This window comes from Carcharodon carcharias, chromosome 1, assembly GCF_017639515.1.
Source record: "Carcharodon carcharias isolate sCarCar2 chromosome 1, sCarCar2.pri, whole genome shotgun sequence".
Taxonomy (NCBI): Eukaryota; Metazoa; Chordata; class Chondrichthyes; order Lamniformes; family Lamnidae; genus Carcharodon; species Carcharodon carcharias.
Window position 1 is genome coordinate 71835205 of NC_054467.1, and position 15071 is coordinate 71850275.

The 15071-nt window shown below is 43.8% G+C and overlaps 1 long non-coding RNA gene across 1 annotated transcript; it reads right to left on the reverse strand.

Annotated features, from left to right (window-relative positions):
* Positions 1–8247: 8247 nt before the first annotated feature.
* On the reverse strand, positions 8248–14348 carry LOC121282276. The gene is made up of 3 exons (XR_005944034.1): positions 14115–14348; positions 8611–8765; positions 8248–8441 (listed from the first exon to the last, which is right to left on the reverse strand). It is a non-coding gene; the product is annotated as an uncharacterized LOC121282276 (long non-coding RNA).
* Positions 14349–15071: the final 723 nt, after the last annotated feature.

The following is a 15071-nucleotide window of genomic DNA, read 5'->3' on the forward strand; positions in this document are numbered from 1 at the left end:
GCATTTATAAGCCTTTGACCCTTCCAGGAGCCTCAAACCCCGCCTCTTCCCCCTCCAAAATCCAAGGGTCTCTGACTCCACAGCACCCCCAGCATCCTTGCAAGAATGCCACAGTAGAAAACATCTTGTGGGCGTACAGAAGCAAGGTCCCAGTTGTGCCCATGGTTCAGTGACGATGCCAGAGAACTGTAGAGCCATAGAAAAGTTACAGCACAGATGGAGGCCATTTGGCCCATCTTGTCCATGCCAGCCCAAGGACACCCAGTTGCCCTTTCTAATCCCACCTTCCTGCACCCAGCCCATAGCCCAGCAGCTTACAGCACTTAAGGTGCAGATCCAGGTACTTTTTAAAAGAGTTTAGAATTTCTGCCTCTACCACCAACCTGGGCAGCGAATTTCAGACACCCACTACCCTCTGCGTAAAAAAATTCTTCCTCATGTCCCCGCTACACCATCTGCCACTTATCTTGAATCTATTTCCCCTGGTTCTAGCATTCTCCACCAAGGGAAACAATTTTATCCTATCCACTCTATCTATGCCCCTCATAATTTTGTACACCTCAGTCAAGTCACCTCTCAGCCTTCTTTGTTCTAAGGAAAATAACTCTAACCTATCCAATCCCTCCTCATAGCTACACTTTTCTAACCCTGGCAACATTCTTGTAAACCTCCTCTGCACTCTCTCCAGAGCTTTTACATCCTTCCTGTAATGTGGTGACCAGAACTGCACACAATACTCCAGTTGTGGCCTCACCAGTGTTTTATACAATTCCAACATTATATCCTTATTTTATATTCTATATCTCTGCCAATGAAGGAGAGCATTCCATATGCCTTCTTTACATCCTTGTTTACTTGAACTGTTGCCTTCAGGGACCTGTGTACTTGTATGCCAAGATCTCTCACTTCATCTACCCCTCTTAGTATATTCATATTTATTGTGTAATCTCTGTAACTGTTTGACCTCCCTAAATGAATGACCTCACACTTCTCTATGTTAAAATCCATCTGCCACTTTAGCGCCCACTCCACGAACCCACCTATATCGTTTTGGAGAGTATGTCTATCCTCTACACTATCCACTACTCGGCCAATCTTTTTGTCATCTGCAAATTTCCCAATCGTGCCCCCCACGTTCACGTCCAAATCGTTAATATATAACACAAACAGGAAGGGTCCCAACACCAAGCCTTGTGGAACACCACTTGAGACAACTTTCCATTCGCATGCCCTGCGTATTTTAAAAAATTCATTCATGGGGTGTGAGCTTCGTTGGCTGGGCCAGCATTTATTGCCCATCCCTAATTGCCCTTGAGAAGGGATGATGATCTGCCTTCTAGAACCGCTGCAGTCCATGTGGTGTAGGTACACCCACAGTGCTGTTAGGAAGAGAATTCCAGTGTTTTGACCCAGCGACAGTGAAGGAACGGTGATATATTTCCAAGTCAGGGTGGCGAGTGACTTGGAAGGAAATTTCCAGGTGGTAGCGTTCCCATCTATCTGCTGCCCTGGTAATGGTCATGGGTTTGGAAGGTGCTGTCGAGGGACCCTTGGTGAATTCCTGCAGTGCATCTTGTACATTGCTGCTATTGTGTGCCAGTGGTGGGGGGAGTGATTATTTGTGGATGTGGTGCCAATCAAGCAGGCTGCTTTGTTCTGGACAGTGTCAAGCTTCTTGAGTGTTATTGGAGCTGCACTCATCCAGGCAAGTAGGGAGTATTCCATTACACTCCTGACTTGTGCCTTGTAGATGGTAGACATGCTTTGGGGAGTCAGGAGGTGAGTTACTCGTTGCATGATTCCTAGCCTCTGACCTGCTCTTGTAAACACAGTATTTATATGGCTAGTCCAGTTCAGTTTCTGGTCAATGGTAACCCCTAGGATTTTGATGGTGGGGGATTCAGTGATGGTAATGCCATTGAATGTCAAGGGTGATGGTTGGATTCTCTCTTGATGGGGATGGTCATTGTCTGACACTTGTGTAGTATGAATGTTACTTTCCACTTGTCACCCCAAACCTGGATATTGTCCACGTCTTGCTGCAATTGGACATGGACAGCTTCAGTATCTGAGGAGTCATGAATGGTGCTGAACATCATGCAACCATCAGCGAACATCCCATCTTCTGACCTTATGATGGAAGGAAGGTCATTGATGAAGCAGGTGAAGATGATTGAGCTGAGGACACTACCCTGAGGAACTCCTGCAGTGATGTCCTGGAACTGAGACAATTGACCTCCAACAACCACAACCATCTTCCTTTGTGCTAGGTATGACTCCAACCAGCGGAGAGTTTTCCCCCAATTCCCGTGGACTCCAGTTTCGCTAGGGCTCCTTGATTCCACACTTGGTCAAATGTGGCCTTGATGTCAAGGGCAGTCACTCTCACTTCACTTCAGGAATTCAGCTCTTTTGTCCATGTTTGAACCAAGGCTGTAATCAGGTCAGGAGCTGAGTGGGCCTAGGGAACTCAAACTAGGCATCAATGAGCTGGTTATTGCTAAGCAAGTGCCACTTGATAGCACTGTTGATGACCCCTTCCATTACTTTGCTGAATATTGAGAGTAGACTGATGCCGCAGCAATTGGCCTGGTTGGATTTGTCCTGCTTTTTGTGTACAGGGCATACCTGCGTAATTTTCCACATAGCTGGGTAGATGCCATTGTTGTAGCTGTACTGGAACAGCTTGGCTAGGGGCGCAGCAAGTTTTGGAGCACAATATTGTCAGGGCCTATAGCCTTTGCAACTTCCAATGCCTTCAGCCGTTTCTTGATATCAAATGGAGTGAATTGAATTGGCTGAAGACTGGCATTTGTGATGCTGGAGACTTCCAGAGGAGGCCAAGATGGATCATCCACTCGGCACTTCTGGCTGAAGATTGTTGCAAATGCTTCAGCCTTATCTTTTGCGCTGATGTGCTGGGGTCCCCACCATTGAGGATGGAGATATTTGTGGAGCCTCCTCCTCCAGTGAGTTGTTTAATTGTCCACCACCATTCATGACTGGATGTGGCAGGACTGCAGAGCTTAGATCTGATCTGTTGGTTGTGGGATCATTTAGCCCTGTCTATCACTTGCTGCTTATGCTGTTTGGCATGCAAGTAGTCCTGTGTTATAGCTTCACCAGGTTGACATCTCATTTTTAGGTATGCCTGGTGCTGCTCCTGGCATGCCCTCCTGCACTCTTCGTTGAACCAAGGTCGATGCCGTGGCTTGATGGTAATGGTACAGTGTGAGATATGCCTGGCCGTGAGGTTACAGATTGTGTTCGAGTACAATTCTGTTGCTGCTGTTGGCCCACAGTGCCTCATGGATGCCCAGCATTGATTTGCTGGATCTATTTGAAATCTATCCCGTTTAGCATGGTGGTAGGTATCCTCAATGTGAAGACGGGATTTCATCTCCACAATGACTGTATGGTGGTCACTCCTACCTGAAGTGTCATGGACAGATGCATCTGCAGCAGGCAGGTTGGTGAGGATGAGGTCAAGTATGTTTTTACCTCTCATTGGTTCCCTTACCACCTGCGACAGACTCAGTCTAGCAGCTATGTCATTTAGGGCTCGGTTGGTAGTGGTGCTACCAAGCCACTCTTGCTGATGGACACTGAAGTCCCCCACCCAGAGTACATTCTGCACCATTGCCACCCTCAGTGCCTTCTCCAAGTGGTGTTCAACATTGAGGAGCACTGATTCATTAGCTGAGGGAGGGCGGTACGTGGTAATCAGCAGAAGGTTTCCTTCCCCATGTTTGACCATCAGGCTACTAGAGAACGATGAGAAGCCCTCTTCCCCAGGGACAAAAGGGAAACACCTCCCTGCCTATCCAAGGAAATCTGGACAGAGGTCCCAGAGGAGACCAGCAGGCATGGAGCTGGCTGGAGAACCTCGCTACAGTGCTACAAGTGCTTCAATGAACTTCTCCGGTCCGCAAGGGTGAGTGGCAAATCTCAGTTCCCTTTAGTGAGCAGCAATTGGTAAGTGTGAGGGAGGCGATGCTGGGGAGGGAGAGCCCACCATGTCAGTGATAATGGGTGGAGGTTGCACCATCTCCTTGGGAAGGAATGGCTGCAGCTCTGTCAGGGGAGGCAAGCCTAACACTGTTGACCCTCACAAGGTGACTTCAGAATGGCCCAGTGCCACGTGGATGCTATTGGCGCAGACACAGCAGCAAGGGCACAAGGTGATTAAGAGTTGTGTTTGTTCTAGTGTGGCCATTAACATTACTGTTCTGTGTTCCCGCTGGAGAACAGGGTGTCAGAGTCCCAATCATCACCATCCCGACTCCCATGGAGGAGCAAGCTCTAGAGCTGGCAGGGTATCATGGCAGGAGCTCCATTCTAGATGGTGAGGCCAGAGCAAGGTCATAGGAAGGTGAGTAGCCTCATCACTGAGCACGAAGGAAGCCACACAAACACAGTGTATTCGACCAAAGGACAAATGTAGCCAGTGTAGATCAACAACACATCATGAAGAGGGTGTGTGAAAAGGAAGAATCTGAAAATTAACATCTGTTTACTTGTTTCTTTTTTAGCATACTGCCCACTTGGCTATTCCTCTTCAAGTTGATTTGAATGAATATATCCAGGATCTCTGAGGTTTTGACCTCATCAGTGTGTAATTGTCTAATTTTGTGTCAAGGTGCATGTGCTCATATCTACTGAAGTCTACCCACATGACCTTAAATTTAGCAGCATTTAACTCCTTCATACTGTTTTGTCACATCATTCATTGAGAGTGTCAAGAGTTTCCTGATCCTCACTGACTGCACCCTGTGGCCTAGACACTGCCTTCGTCATATCATGCACTTACTGGGCAAAAATCATAGACAAATGTGGAGTTGTGAAATTTGACAATTCAGCAATATAAACTGGATCTGGCCTATTGCTGAAAATTTCTGATGAAGGACTACATTTGAAACATTAACCTGTCTTTCTCTTTCAGATGCTAACAGGCCTGAGCTTTACATCCACGCCCAATGGACTGGGAGAGATACAAAGAAAAGTAAAGAAATATAAAGTTTGTACTAAGAGCTTCAAAAGAAATACAAGAAAAATCTTGAGGGTAATTTTTTTTTACAAAATAATAAAAATTAATAATAGGCTGTGTTTATTTCCCACTGGTGTGTTGGATTATATTTCAGATTTGTCCCCTTGAAGCCACACCCAACAGTTCTTCTGCAGTGTATAATTTGATCCTGCTTAGTATAAAGTCATTCAGGATCTCTGTTTTGTGTAATTTGATGCAAACATTTCCAGACAGGCTTCAAAGCTCATTGCTAACACTATTGCTTTCTGCATACAGATAAGGCTCACACTCCCAGATTAGAGTGTGCTACTCACAGTACGTTACTGAGTCCAGAGAAAGCATAGATCTCAAATTATTGATTTTGGAAACCACAAGCTGCTAACAGTATGAATTCAGAGAATGCAGCAGTGTTTATATTGCCATGTTCACAAAGGAAGGGTGAGAGATGGAAGGATGAAGAGGAGAGCTTTAAAATTGAGGCATCACTGGACCAGGAGGCAATGTAGGTCAACAAGCGTGGATGATGAATGAGAGAATTAATGGCCTGGATTTTCAATGAGTTGGGTTGATGTGGGGGCCCTTTAAAAATGGGGGGTGGGTCCTGATTCCAGGATTTCTGACCCCATTCCCGGGCTGTGCGATTTTTGGGAGTGCCTTGAAAGGTTGTGGGTTGGTTCCTGTCAAAAGCCCGCGTTCGGCATTCCTGACCTGGCCAGCTCCGTTGCAGAGATAGGCTTCTCCTACTCTTCTGCAATTTTCATGGAGTCAAGCCAGATTTTTAAAGAGTCGTGATTCATGGCCCCTTAAGAGGATTTGTGAATCCTAGTCTGCATGAGGGGACTTTTTAAAAGGTAAGTTCAAAAGGTTTCCCTTATGCCAGGTTATACCCCCCCACTCCCCACCCAACCCTTCAGGCCCCTCAAGCCCCCATGCCAAACTCTGCCCTTCCACCCACTCTCTATGTACCTTCATTCCCCATGCCAGGCTCTGGCACTTCCATGACCATTGACCCACTGTACACTTGCTACAACAATTGACACCATAATGTAAGATGGAATGTCCAAAAAAAGTTCTGAAAAAATGTAAGCACTTTCTCCTATGAGAAAAAGGTTTTATCAGCAAGCTAATAAAAGTGTCAATCATCCAGGCCTTTGGAAGTTTCAAAAACCACAAACACTTGAAACTACTTACTTACATCAATAAACATTGCTAAATTGACAACAGAGATCAAAGAGTCAGCTGTAAAACCATGTTTCCTCCGGGGCTTAGGTGTTCAGTTATTCTAATAATGAAGGGACATGGAGTAGGTGGAAGGACAGAGTTTGGTGCGGGGGCATGGCAGGATATAGAGGTTAAATGGGGGGCATGATGTGGCATGAATGGGATATTGGGAATGTTTTAAGGATGAAGGGGGTGTAAGGGGTGAGAGATGGAGGGCCTTTGTGTATTTTTTTCACTGGAACAAAGTCCCATGGCAGCAAGGTGGGCCTTTTAAACAGCCCGCCTTGGCACCTGGCAGCCCCTGTGGCTGCCTTCTTCCTGGGTCAGTTAGCCCAAATCCAGCTCGCATCCGGCCGCCAAAAATGAAGATCCTGCCTTGGCAGGCACTTTCTCCTTAGGTGGGTGGGCTAATCTGGGAATGTCCCAACTCCCCTTACCCGTCTTGCGGATGAAAATCCAGGCCACTGTGAGTTAGGAATGTGGAGCAGAGTTCTAAATAAGCTCAAGTTCAATGAAAGAAAGACAATTTTCCCAATGTTCTTGCATTGATTTAGTGTTTTCCATGACCACCAAACGTCCCAGAGCACTTTACAGACAATGAAGTACCTTTGAACTGTAGTCACTGTTGTAATTTAGGAAATGCAGCAGCCAATTTTGCCCACGGCAAGCTCCCACAAACAACGTGATAATGACCAGATAATTCGTTTGTTTTTCGATTGAGGGATAAATATTGGCCAGGACACTGGGAATAACCTCTCTGATCTTCTTTGTAATATGCAGGATCTTGTACATCCACCAGAGAGGACAGATGAGGCCTCAGTTTAAGTCTCATTTGATAGCTGGCACCACCAACAGTGCAATGCTCCCTCAGTACTGCGCTGGAGTGTCAGCCTTGATTTTTGTGCTCATGTCCTAGAGTGGGACTTGCACCCACAACCTTTTGACTCAAGGGCAAGAGTGCTACCAACTGAGCCATGACTGAAACTGGGCAGGAGATGGGAGGCTGACAAGGAGAACATTGGAAAATATTGAGTCTGGCAAATAGCATGTAAATGCTTTGTAATGTATGTTGGTAGACATGCAGAATAGACTGTCACTTTTTTTTTAAAGGAAAACAATCCTAGTAGTATCTTTACTTGTTCCATGTAACTGAAGTCTGTCCTCCCTGGCACCATTCTTGTAAACATCCTCCACACCCTCGCTAAGGCCTTGACATCCTTCTAAAAGTGTGGTGCCCAGAATTGGCCACAGTACCTTAGCTGAAGCCTAAGCAGTGCTTATAAAAGTTTAGCGTAACTTACTGTGCTTCTATTAGGAAAGCCGAGGATCCAGTCTTCGCACTTAGCAGCCTCCTCAAAGCCACCTTCAAAAACTGGATTAGTACACCCAGAGGCCTCTCTGTTCTTGCATTTCTTTTGAAATTGTACCATTTAATTTATATCACCTGTCCTCATCCTTCTTACCTCTCCTTCCATCTGCCCTGGAGTTTTTAACCTTCTCTCCCAAAGCTCATCCCACTCTCAGGTTCCAGACCTCCTTACCCCGAGCAAAAATGTAGGAAATGTATTTCAGGCCCCAAGCTCCAATGATGCCGATGCACTGTCATGAATCAGGTGTGTGGACGTGGTTGAGGGATGGGATAGTCTTTGTGATCGGTCCCCACGAGTCAATATGCACAGAGGGACAACTGATGCACTTAGCAAGTAATTGCCCTGCTAAAATGTAATGTTGGCCCTCTAAAAGTAGACACAGATGATACTACTGTAATTGAAAATTAGGAAATGGCAGAGGTGCTAAATACTTAGGTTGCTTTGGTCTTCACAGTAAAAGTTGAGAATACAATACCACAAGTACAAAGAAAACTAAAAACATAAATAAATTTATTAGGATATAAGTTAAAAATGGTAATAGAAAAAAATAATTAGACTAAAGATAAACAAATTTCCAGGAACTTATGGTTTCCACTCCAGAATATTAAAAGAAGTAGGCTAGAAAATGGTACATGTTTTAGCCCAGATCTTCATAAAAAGATTCAGGAATTGTACCTTTGGGAAATTGCCAATGTCCTCCATTAGTGAAGAAGGACAGGAGAGATAAGCTAAGAAATTATAGGTCTATTTGTTGTTAGATGTTGGGAAATCACACTTCTCAGCTTCTTGTGTTGGATTGTATATGTTCAGGCAATCTTATCCTTCTATCAGGAAAAAGAAATTAGATGTTAACAAGGTTGTTGACATTTTTGGCGTGAACAGGCATACAAGTTCTGTGCACTGTGTGCTTTTAGGCACATCATTGTTCATGCAGCTCCGTGAGAATACAAAATTAGCAAAGACAATGATAAACAATGAGAGCTGCACATGTACCTTGGTCACAGTAGCATCTTCCAATGCCCTCTTCGCTTGAACGGCTGCGAGGGGTACATCGTCGGCACTGGTGTCACTCTCTACAGTAGTGTCCTAAACCTTTGGGATTTGCATGCATGTTGATTCCTTCTGCTCCTTGAAGCCTTCACAGGACTCTGCAGACGAAGAAAGAAAACCTCAACATGTCTCAAAGACACACTTAATTTGCAACAGCATGAGCACAATGTTTCAGCTTTTTCACTGAGATTTACTTCTAAGCAAAAGGATCTGTGCCTTATAAAAGACATCATCCTGCAACCGGTTCTCCTCCCCCAAATCATGGTCAATCGAGCTGCCAATGCTCGCCTGGACTCACCTCAGCTTGTATACCTCTGCGTCATGGTGGGTCTTGGGGTTAAACTTTTTGATGTCCTTTTTAATTGACACAATCCTGCAGACTTGCTTATTGCCCAGGAATCAGATGCAAGCGAACTTTGCTGCATCAGCTACTCTTGGTTCCTAGAGATTTGGGGCAGAATTTTTCGCTCAGCATGCGGCCGCATGCCTGACATGCTCGAGTGTAAAATATTGCACTATGACCTTGGGTGTGTCCCCTGACATCATCGCGCACTCACGCGATATTTCGCTCGGTGAGCACAGTGGGTGCCGGAGCCACACCCATCATTAAGAGGCTAGTTAGCTCCATTAAAAAGTCATTTGACACCGATTTTTCATTGCCCGTGCGATTTCGCACTCATCGCATGAACAAAATGGACAGGCGGCCAGTCGACAATTTCAACAACCTCTTCCATGGTCGGGATAAAAAGGGTCAGCAGCATTGCCAGTGTGATTAGTGAGGAGTTTGGTAGATAGTTTGCTGCTGGTGACTTATTGGTACTTGGCAGCTTCATCTCTGTTTGGGGCTTAATTGTTAGCATTTCCAGGCTTCATTTCAGGGCTCCTTGTTATCTCCAAGGACCCCAGAGGATTCAGACTGTGTGGACCCTTCCAGGCATCAAACAGCCTCCCCTTACCCAGGTAATGGGAATTGTGGTCTCTGCTAGAGGCACCTCCTCCTCTGAGGAAGAGATGGGCAGAAGGGCGAGGAGGCCAGGTATCCCAATGCAGCTTCCAGAGGAGGGGCCTGTGGGAGGACAGGTGGAGGCACAAGGGGCACAGGGCCAGCAGGTAGTCCAAGGCAGGAGGGGGTGTAGAAGACGTCACTATCCTGCTGCCAGGGTTTACAGGCGACGATGCAACTACTTCAATATGTCGGCGGAGCAATGCTGAAGGAGGCTCCGCCTCTCAACAGAGACAGTGACTTTCCTCTGTCAGGTGCTTGGGCCTGAGATCAGCTCCGACTATGTGGGATGTGCATCCTATACTCTGTTATTCACCCTTCCTTCAAACACCTAGTGAATCTATTCCTAAATGCTGTCATGGTTTCTGTTCCAATCACTCACAACTCCCAGTGTAAAAATTTATCCTGCTCTCTTTCCTAAATCTCTTATATTTAATGTTATAAGTATGCCCCCTCATTCAGGATCTACAATCACTAGAAACAGTGGGGAGAATTTTCTCCCCATCGGGCAGGCCGGTCGGAAGTGGGTGCGGACGGCCATGGAGCCGACCGCTGCTGTGATCAGCTGCGCGCTGCCATTTTACATGGGCGAGCCAATTAAGGCCCACCCAGCGTGATACGCACCCAGCTCAACGCTACCTGTGCGGAGGGAGAGCATGAGCGCGAAAAAGCACAGAAATCTCCCTGAGACAAGGAGCTGTCTCAGGGAGATTAAATTCGGAATGAAAGCTTTTATTAAAGACAGAAAAAAAAATTTAGATATGTCCAGTCACATGAGCTGGAATATGTTTATCAAATGTTTGAAAAATTTTCATTTAATTAATAAACCCTTCATGAAACCTCATCCCCGCCCGTGTTAGAGGTTTCATGAAAAATGTGAAGGCCGCCTGCGCTCTTCACCTGCCCGCCAACCTTAAGGTTGAACAGACAGCCCTGACAATTCATTTAATTAATGATTAGTGGCCTTAACAGGCCTTTGACAGTTCGGTGGGCACACAGCCAGCTCTGGTGCACGCCCATCAAATGGTAGATTGGAATGATGCGTGGTGATGTCGGGACGCACACCTGATGTTGCCATGCGTCATTTTATGTGTCAGCCTGAGGGACGGAAGAGAAAATCCTGGTCAGTACGTTTCTATCTGCTCTGTTCCATCATCTAATTTCATCTGACGATTCTTTGTCACTTGACAAATGATGCAAGGGTGAGTGACCTTTTAGCAGTAAACAATTATTATTTGAAATCTGTAGTTGTTTAACTGTGTTGGGGGGAAATAAGTTCAATTACAGCATGAACAAACTGAATGCTTATGATGGAAAACCTTTTTTTGACTAGCACCAGTGCAGTGTCATTGTAATTTTGAGTACTGCTCTGGTGAAACCTAATGTGGACCCAGTCACCTGCTCAGGCATGACATCAGAATCCTGTGTGGATTTTGTTGCTTATAAATGCTGAAATGGTATGAAAGAATGCATACACTTAGCATCTCCTTAAAGTAATACCATATGTCAATATCTTAGTGTGGAGTACTTCACATGTATAGTTGGCTACTGGGTGAGTGAACAATGAAAAGGTATATAGAAACATAAAAATATAGAAAATAGGAGCAGGAGTAGGCTATTTGGCCCTTTGAGCCTGCTCTGCCATTCATTAAGATCATAGCTGATCATCCAACTCAATAGCCTACTCCCGCTTTCTCCCCATATCCTATTTAAGTTCCTTCATTAACAAGACAGTATACAGTTTCTTCATCCAATTATGACATTTTCTTCATCCAAATCAAATATAACATTTCATCTATTAAGCTACAGTGGTGTTGTATTGGAGAGTCAAGGTAAAGTATAATCTTTAGGTGAAATAGTCTTATTGAGTGGGGAATAATTGAACCAGGATTTACATACATAATTTAGTCTCAACTTTAAGGCCATACATTGCTTCTATGTTCATAACATTATTACAAATTTGCACATGTACTGCTGAATCCCTCTTAGGGTGGATGAAGCAAACCACAAGACCCTAAGATGGAGGAGCAGAAGTAGGCCATTCTGCCCATCAAGTCTGCTCCACTATTCAATGAGATCATGGCTGATCTGACAATCCTCAATTCCACTTTCCTGCCTTTTCCCCATAACCCTCGATTCCCTTACTGATTAAAAATCTGTCTATCCCAGCCTTGAATATACTGAACAACCCAGCCTCTACAGCTCTCTGCGGTAAAGAATTCCACAGATTGACTACCCTCTGAGAGAAGAAATCCCTCCTCATCTCTGTTTTAAATGGTAGACCCCTTACTCTGAGATTACGCTCTCTGGTCCTAGACTCTCCCACAAGGGGAAACAACCTCTCAGCATCTACCCTCTCAAGCCCCCTAAGAATCTTATATGTTTCAATAAGGTCGCCTCTCATTCTTCTAAACTCCAATGAGTACAGACTCAACCGACTCAACCTGTCCTCAAGAAAATGCCTCCATCCCCGGGATCAACCTAATGAACCTTCTCTGACTGCCTCCAATGCCAGCATATCTTTCCTTAGATAAGGGTATCAAAGCTGTTCACAGTATCCTAGGAGTGGTCTTGTATAGTTAGCCTTCTATAGTTTTAGCAAGACTTCCCTATTTTTATACTCCATTCCCTTTGAAATAAAGGTCAACATTCCATTTGCCTTCCCTATTCCCTATGACTTGTATGCTAGCTTTTTCAGATTCATGCACAATGATCCCCAAATTCCCTCTGCACTGTAGCTTTCTTCAGTCTTTCTCTATTTAAATAATATTCAGCTCCTCTATTCTTCCTGCCAAAGTGCATAACCTCACACTTTCCCACATTATATTCCATCTGCCACGTTTGTGCCCACTCAGTTAACCTGTCTGTATCCCTCTATTGACTCTGTGTCACTTGCCTTCCCACCTATTTTTGTGTCATCCGCAAACTTGGCGATTGTACATTCATTTCCCTCATCCAAGTCATTAATGTATATTGTAAATAATTGTGGCCCCAGCACCAATCCCTGTGGCACTCCACTAGTTACAGGTTGCCATCCTGAAAATGCCCCCCTAATCCCAACTCTCTGTCTTCTATTAGTTAGCCAGTCCTCTATTCATGCTAGTATACTACCCCCAACACCATGGGCTCTTACTAACGCCTTTTGGAAATCCAAATATATTACATCTACTGGCTCCCCTTTATCTATCTTGCTTGTTACCTCCTTAAAGAATTCTAATAAATTTGTCAGGTATGATTTCCCCTTCATGAAGCCATGCTGACTCTGCTTGATTAGATGATGCATTTCTAAATGCTGTGCTATTACATCCTTTATAATAGACTCCAACATTTTGCTAAGATGAGGCCTGATATAAATCAATTTTTTTTGCATAGCAGGGTGAACATATAGAACAACATCAACTGCTTTCACTTATATGACACTCTTAAGATAGGAAAATATCCCAGGCTACATCAGAAATATAATGAGATAAAAATTGACACTGAGCCAGAGACTGAGGTATTAGGAGGGCTGACCAATGGCTTGGTCAAGGAAGTAGGTTTTAAGGGGTGCCTCAAAAGAGAGAGTTAGAGCATTGACAGGTGATTGACCTAAACAAAATGACTACTAATTGTTCCTCAAGCATTTCTGACCTCTTATTATTGTTGAGAGCCATCACAACTTTCTTTATGAAAACCTGTTAGCATAACATTGGGTTTCCTGCAGACTTCCGTGAATCCCTGTAAATTTAATCCCAATAGCCAAAAATAGTACTTATAACCTAGGTTTCATGATCAGAACTACTACTTATAACAAAGGTTACATGGTCAGAAATCCCAAACCATGACATCAATACTTTGATTTGACATTATCATTTAAAGTAAAATAGCAACACTTACAGCAATTTTGGTAGTAAAGTTTGTTGGAGTATTGAAATTCTCTACAGTACAGGCAGGCTAAGGGCATGGGAAATATATGACTGAGATGATACATTGCCACCACTGGCAGAAGAGTATAATTATAGCATGACAAGTTTATGTAAGCAGTTTCCATTATAACTATGGGCATGGGAATTTATAATAGAAAGATTGACAGGCAGATTTAAGATCTTTAAGATATGATATTGGAGATAATTATAAAACAGTAAAATGTCTGTTGACAACAGCCGACAGTTTTCTTGTTCACCTTCCATCACATTTTCTCTTGGCTATGTTTTTGTTTTCCTCCTCAATGGTGAAGTCTTTTTCTTCTTCCTAATCGGCTTGCTTCATATTTGCTTGTCAAATTCTACAAAAACATTTTTAGCCACCAGCATTTTCTGTCCAATCATATTACAGTGAAAAATTCACATTGAAGATGAGGAAATTTGCAACTGCTATGATGGTTTCTCAGACATCACACTATATACTCCTAATTGTTTTAAAAACACATTATATTTGATAATTTACAAATCAATCACAAACTTACCCATGAATTACCATTTCTCATCTTTCAATCATCACTGTTCAAAATTAATAGTCTCAGCTCTGGCTACATCGGGCCTTGCTAGCAGATAGCATCACATATGTCCACACTTCTTTACTCCAGGATCAGGCTGAATACCAACAATGTATTCATAACAGGCATACTGATGATGCACCTCTCCCAGTCCTCTCCATAGCTGGCTGTGTCTGGCTATTTCATGCCCTCCTGCTTGTTTCTCCAGTGGCTCATTGTTATCATCTGAAAGAGAATAAGCAGGATAGAGAAGGACAAAAATTAAAAAAAAAACAGGAGAGTAACAAAAAGAGAGTAGTAGGATAGAAAGAGTAACAGATACACGGGAAAGAGTATTGAGAGAAAAAATAACAAAGATACAGGGGAAAGATGGAGAGGAAAGGAGAAAGTGACATAAACATTTAGAGCTGCTCAATCTCTTAAAGCATACATGAATACTGGATATCTCCAAGGTAGATCCACAAGCTGCAATACATCTAACTCTCAATCCCCAAAATTTTCAATGTCCTGAAAACATATCTAAATTAATGCTGCATCCTTGCTTCACTTTTCAACAATGGTGGTTTACTCAGCCAAAATCCTGTTTCACCGCATAACCACACCACAGTTAAATACTCTGAAAGTGCCTAATTGTTCCTCCCATTTAGCAGCGTGTTAAACAGTGTATTTTTATTTTGCTAGTACCAATATTCTTTAACTCCTTTTCGATCACATTAACTACCAGGACTTAGTTGGTTCTGTCGAAGATTCATGAGGACTCGAAACGTCAGCTCTTTTCTTCTCCGCCGATGCTGCCAGACCTGCTGAGTTTTTCCAGGTAATTCTGTTTTTGTTTTGAATTTCCAGCTTCCGCAGTTTTTTTTTGTTTTTAGGACTTAGTTGTTCTTTTTTCCTCTTTGTAAAAGAACATTTACAGTACTTTTTGAA